The following is a 7093-nucleotide window of genomic DNA, read 5'->3' as shown; positions in this document are numbered from 1 at the left end:
AGAGTGAGGGCAATAGTTTGCTTTTCCAGTAGGGACTGTATATGTACCAGGACAATGACCTACTCTAAGTTGTTAAGGGAAAGCTTTTTCTTTTTTAGTTTTTTTAAAAAGAATTATTTTATTTAACTTTTATTTGTTTATTTTAATTAGGAGAGAGAGAGAGAGAGAGAGAGAGAGAGAGAGAGAGAGAGAGAGAGAGAGAGAGAGAGAGAGAGAGAGAGAGAGAGAGAGAGAGAGAGAGAGAGAGAGAGAGAGAGAGAGAGAGAGAGAGAGAGAGAGAGAGAGAGAGAGAGAGAGAGAGAGAGAGAGAGAGAGAGAGAGAGAGAGAGAGAGAGAGAGAGAAAGAGAAAGAGAGAAAGCAAGCCGCCAGGTCCAGGATTCAAGCTATGGTCAGCCATGTGGGAGTCCAGTGCTCTTAACCACCATGCCATGCCACCTGCTGGTCCCTGAAGATTGCCTTCTAGAAAACAGAGACAGAGAACTGGATAGCCACAAAATATTACCATATGGATCTGGAGCTTAACCCAAGAAGAAAAATACAAATTTATAGTGGGAGAATCTTTCTTTGGGTACCACGACCTTACCAGAGTTGTCAAATCGACATCCCTACTGGGATGACCAGAGGACATGCTGTCTGTCTCTGGGTGTGAATCATGATGACTCACACTGATGTACTTTTGCCTAAAATATTGACCCATAATCTCAGTATGCCTTTGGTTCTAACTTCAATTTACAGAAATATGGGGGATACAGGAAACAATGAAGTAAAATGGTGAGGAAACAGACAAATTCCCAAAGTGTCTATTTTATAAGACATTTGATCTTGTTTCTTCAGCAAGACCAAAAAAAAAAAAAAAAAGATGGAGGTTAAGAGAGGTATTAGTCAAATGTAACGTGTAACGTGGTACTTCTTTGGACACTGGTTTGAATGAACTCATTATAAAAAACATTTTTTCTGGGGGGAGATGATACAGGGAAATCTGAATAGAGACCAGGTATTAGATGATACTAGGAAATCATTATGAATTTTATTAGCATTAAATAATAGCACAAAAATGCATGTGATTATGTAGAAGGAGGTCCATCCTTTTCAGAGTTGCATAATAAAATAGGTGTGAGATATTGTCATGTCTGTTATTCACGCTAAAATATTTTAGCAGGATCAAACAGATGCAAATGTGACCAACCATTAACAATTTAAAAATATAAATGATGAGTATTCATAATACTATTTTCTCTACTCGTTTATGTATTTGAAGTTTACAAAAATGGAAACTTAAAATCTTTTTTGGTAGCTAGAGATGTTTGACAACTGAAATATCTGGCTGCCTGAGTGCATTCCTGGTTTGTCTTTGAGATTAGTGGAGAGGGAGCTGGAAGTTTTGGCTAGAATGGTAGGACTGTTCCATTACAGGCTCTGAGCTCTGCGCTCTTTAACCATCAGGTTGGAAAGTGGCCATCAGGGCGATGGGCAAGTACACAGATCACAGGGCGTCACTGTGTGTCTGAGAACGTCTTCCTCAGTTCCATCTTGCCCTGAGGCTTTGAGTTCTGTCTTCCTGGGATCAAACTGTCCTGGACAGAGTCTCTCAGCAGTGGAGCACTTAAATGGCCTCTCACTGCCTGTGTTCCCTAGTTCCTCATTAGGGTGGTTCAACTGGGATCAATGATTTATTTATTTATTTTTTATCACCTCTGGAACTGAGAATCATTTATCCTCACATACCCTTGTCTCTCGCCTAATGGAATTTGGGGCTAATGAGAAAGCATAAATTTCCTTTCATTGAACTAAATCACTCTCTCTCCCTGACATACTAAATTTATGGGACATGCAGGCTTTGGTATTTAAATAATTGATAATCTAGTTTTTAAAAAGTGTTTATTTATTGAGTTGTTGTAAAAAGCATTATGCATTTTTTTCTATGCAAAAATGTGTCATGACTTTTCCAACAATCCACTATTTCTTTAAGGAGAGAGATCATGTGCACTTCCCACATGATCTACATGCTACAATCCACCCCTAGTCTCTGCCAGACTGGATCATGGGCTGATGTGGTTCACACACATCTGCTTAGCGTGCTTGGGAGGTCTCAGGACATGAACCTGGGACCTTTCCTATGTGGGTCTAGTTGCATTACTGCAACTCTATCTCCAGATCCAGCATACTAGTATATCCAGATTCACTGCAGGATATACATGGAAATTCTACATGACTCTCCCATTTTACAAATGAAGATAATTAGGTGCAGAGAAAGTAAGAAGTTTGCATAAGACCCTACAATTTGGTAGTGATGGGGTTAGAATTCAAACTGAGCTCAAGTTCTTTCAAACCTATTACACTTCTTACTCATTTGCTCCAAATTTTTTGCCTTTTCTATATCCTTTCCTGGTGCTACAAATTTTCTAGAAATTTCTGCCCTCATGTAGTTTGCAACTTCCTTTGATAAATATTAAAGAATCAGATTGTGCTTTACTTGGAGAATTAGGGGTGTAATAGTGACACAGAGAAGCATATGCCACGGGTACATGAATAATGAGTAATGAATCAGAGGATACTACTGGTAAAAGCACAAAACTAGGTTGGTTAATCAATGTCTTGATAGTAGCCTACTTACTTATTTAGAAAGAAATTTTTGCTATAGGGCATGTGCACTTAGCAAAGAGACAGAGGAGAAATTAACCCCCTAGGGGATGACTATGCCACAATTCCTTCTCCTTCATTCGCTTCTCATGATTTGGGGCATGCAAGCACACACCCCTGACGTGGCACTGAGTCTGAGACGTGAACTGTGATCAACTACGTGGGAGTTCAGTGATGTAATCATTACACTATCTGCTATTCTGGATAGTAACGTATTTTAAAGACCCAAGTACCTTCCACTATAGCTCCCAGGTAGGGACCTAGTCAATGGGAAGAACTCTAGGCCCATGTTTCCCAGATAAGGAATCCAAATGGGGCTATGGATATGAGAAAGTTCTTTTTGGTCATAGTCATTTAGGAAGCTTGGCCTAAAGCTGAAATGACTTGCTCAGCTATTTCTCCATGGCTAGTTGCTAGCTTCTCTATCTCTGAAGGGCCACTTTGAAGAGACTCTCCTATCACTGTTCACCTTGACAAAATTGTCTTCTTTCTAGGAGATCCTAAAAGGAGTCCATAAAAGGTACATAAAATGATGTACACATTTAGAGCTATGGCTTTAAAACAAGTGAGTTTCTAGGATTTTACTTCTACCTCAGAGACAGCTCACTTGAGGTACAGGGATGTGAGGTGGGAAGTGATAATACTCAAACGCAGTGACACAGATTAGTGGAGAAGCTGACACTAGAACTTAGAAACCCATACTAGCATGTTTTCAGCTTGAGATAACATGACTAGCTAAAAACAGTCCAGGAATTCTCGTGGTTGATTTATTGGGTTGTAGGAAAAGTCATGACACACTTTTACACACAACCCAATAAAATGGCTCCACAGAATCTTCCCATGTTTTCCTCACCCTGTGGTCAGTATTGGCACCTACCCAGGGAAGAAAGTATTGACATGTAAAATAACTGCCACCTGTAGGCTTTAAATGTGCTGTTCTCCTGTGTCTGAGCTAAGATCTGTCTTTGGAATTAGGAAGAGAATGTGAGTTGGTTTCCATGAAAGGACCACCTGACTTCAAATCCTTCCATGGCAGGTTCCTTTCAAAGTTTAAACTTACACTGGTAGATTCTGATTAACATCAAAGGTAGGAGGTTTAAGGAAAGATGATCTGTTGGGGAAGAACAATGAGGCCCTCTGTTGAGGTCCCAGAGGGCCACAGGATTTTCTTTGAAGAAGCTATGGAGAGCACCCCTGCTGATGAAGCTAGTTCAGATTCCTGTGTGTCAAACACTAAGCCTGGAGTCTGCACTTGGTTCTGAAAAAGAGGTTCCAGATGTTCACGCTGAAGGTCGTGCCAGTCTATGGCACTGCTCTCACTGGGTGCCATGAGCTGTCAGTGTAGGGTTGACAACTTTTCTTTCTAGAATAGAAAAGTCTTTTCTTCATTCTGTAACTGCATTTTTCTACTTTCTTATGTCAAAATATTTATTGTATGACATTATTATAATGGCAGTTTTAGAAAATGTATTAAATTAGCCATGTAAAAAGTTGGAAGTCTTAGGTCCCAATTTAAAAAAAATGTTTAGTTTGTGAAATTTTAAAATGTGGGAACCACTGTTTTGATCAAGAAAGTCTGATTTCTCAGGGGTATAGAATTAGATGGATATTCTTGGGGCCAGCAGGTGATGTAGCAGTTAAGGAGCTCTCACATGGCTGATTGTGGTTTGAGTCTCAGATTAGCGACTTGAAACTCACGCCGGGTGTGTGTGCATGTGTGCCTAAAATCCTGAGAGGAGAATGGAGAAGGGATTGCAGCATGGCCATCCCCTTCGGGGGTGATTTCCCACGTTCTCTCTCTCTATCTCTCTATATGTCTGGTGAATGCATATCCACATAGCAAAAAAAAAAAAAAAAGAGTATTCTTTACAAGAGGAGATCTAAAGCTCCTTACTCCTAGATTCATCCATCTCCTAGTCCATCCATGCACTGTTCCTTTATTAGACGTCATCTGCCCTTTGCAGATTGACCGACCCACTTTCCTCATTGTGTGTACCTGCTTCTCCAAGAACACAGTGAACTTGGCCCAGCAGAGCTGTGGACTGTGTCCACCCCCGTAGTTTATATCCTTTGATGTTTACACTTCCGCCTGACTAATGGCCTGTCCATTCTCCTTCAGGACACAGAAGGAATTATCTCCTGTTCTTCCTAATGATATTTTTGGCTCACTACAAGGGAAAAAGATCACATTAATACAAAAAGTGTTCCATGGAGTAGATTCTAATTTGGTGATATGCTTTGAAAGCTTTGTATAACTCAAATATCTTTGAGAAAGATCTGCTACCAAATCTTACAAACTCACTGAGTCATTTTTCAGTGCACCTGGAAGTGATAGCATATTGGTATATCTAATAGAGCTGTATAGTCTATCATGAGAGAATTTATTTGATCATCATTTTCTTATGTCATCTAGTGTATCACAGGAAAACTAAGGGACTGTGACAGGCTGGTAGATTTTGATATAGGGATAAAACAACATGTGCATTATGGTTCTCTTTTGTTTTTCTTCATCTCCTTCTTTCATTTTTTAAAAAAAATTTAGAGGTTTTTGCCTTAGGGTGTGTGCACTCACTGGAGAGAGAGAGAGAGAGAGAGAGAGAGAGAGAGAGACAGAGACTGAGAGCAAAAGTGAGAAGTCACTCCCCTGAAGGGATGGCCACCCTGCAGTCCCTTCTCCTCCATTCTCCTCCTGGGATCTTGGGCACACATGCATGCATGCCCTGTGTGATTTTCAAGCCACCTGTCTGGGACTCAAATGGTGGTTGGCCATGGGAGAGTCCAGTGACATAACTGCTATGCCATCTACTGGTCCCAGAATTCTCTTTCCTTATTAGCTTAGTTTTGTATCTGACTAGAGTAGTTTACTAAAGAAAGTCATGATATATGTATATGTGTTTTTGTTTCTAATCATAGGAGGGTAATGAAGATTAATGAATAAGACAACAAGAGCTAAAAGGTGTTATATGCCCAACATGTATGGATTAAAGGCATTCACCACAAACTGACTGCTTCACAGTTCCATCCAAGGCTGAACTTGAGGGTGAGGAGCCTGGCCTTAACATATATAGGTCTGAGTGACAGTCAAATTAAAGCTCTAATTTCATATGTCTATATATTTAAAAGTTATAAATGAAGCTAATAAATTATTATTTTATTATTTTTTTATTTTTAGATTTTTTGCTATAGGGCACATGAGTTCACTGGACAGAGAGAGACAGAGAGAGACAGAGAGAGAGAGAAACTGAGAAATCACCCCCCAGGGGAGCAATCCTTTCTCCTCCATTCTTCTCTTGGGATTTTGGGCACACATGGGTGTGGAGTGAAGTGTTTCAAGCCTCCAGGTCTGGGACTTGAACTGCAGTTGACCATGTTTGAGTTCAGTGCCTTAACCACTATGCCACCTGCTGGCCCAAGCTAATGAATTATTAAATAAAATGAATTTTATCTTTTTAATTTGACAAATATAGAGTTGATCCTTATTATTCATGGATTTGGTATTTTCAAACTTGTCTGCTTGCTAAAATTTATTTGTAAACCCAAACCATAAATAAGTGTCCTCCAATGGTCTATTTAGCACTGTGTTTTTCACTTTTCTGTGTTTTTGTTGTTATTTGTTTGTTTGTTGGTGATTTCATAGTTAAAAATGACCCCGGAGAATAGTACCGTGCTGTCTAGTGTTTCTAAGTTTAAGAAGGATGTTATACTCCTATGGATAAAATGCACATGTTAGGTAAGCTTTGTTCATGGGTTATAATGCTGTTGACTGTGAGTACAATGTTCATGAATCAACAATAAATAAGATCTCTCTAAACAAAGCTGCACATAAAACAAAGTAATGTATTGATTAGTCAGCAAAGAATCAAAGCAAGGTTATTTTTAAAAATTTAACTTTATTTATTTTAAATTTATTTATTTACATTCATTCACTGTACAGCATTACAACATGCAAAATGAGGTTTTTCATCCAGAATACACTGTATATTGGCTCAGTCAAGCACATCAATATACATGCTATTGTCAACAAATAATTTTCCATTTCTTGTTCCCTGTATATTTTGCTTTTTTTCCCCATCCTTGATTCCCTATCTCTCATCCTCTGCCATCTCCGACCCACCTCCCACACTGTCTCTGGTATCTATGGTTGCTTTCTATGCCTCCCTCCCCCCATTTTATTGATTCACTAAAAATCTTAATTAATCTAAATATTTTCAATAGCAAGCACAGCTGATATATACATATCCATCATATCCATGAACACAAATCTGACTTTAGGCATAAACCTCAGTGAGTAAAATGAACATACTACAAAGTAGCACATAGCTGGGGCTATATATCTTACTGCAGTTATCAAATAGGTATTTGGTATTTTTTTTTTTTTTTTTTTTTTTTTAAAAAAAAAAAGTTTTGGGTTTTTTTTTTTTTTAAAATTTTTTTTTAAAATTTATTAATTTT

This window comes from Tupaia chinensis, unplaced genomic scaffold, assembly GCF_000334495.1.
Source record: "Tupaia chinensis unplaced genomic scaffold, TupChi_1.0 Scaffold145860_1, whole genome shotgun sequence".
NCBI lineage: Eukaryota > Metazoa > Chordata > Mammalia > Scandentia > Tupaiidae > Tupaia > Tupaia belangeri.
The sequence above is the reverse complement of the archived record's forward strand: the minus strand, read 5'-3'. Positions refer to the sequence as shown.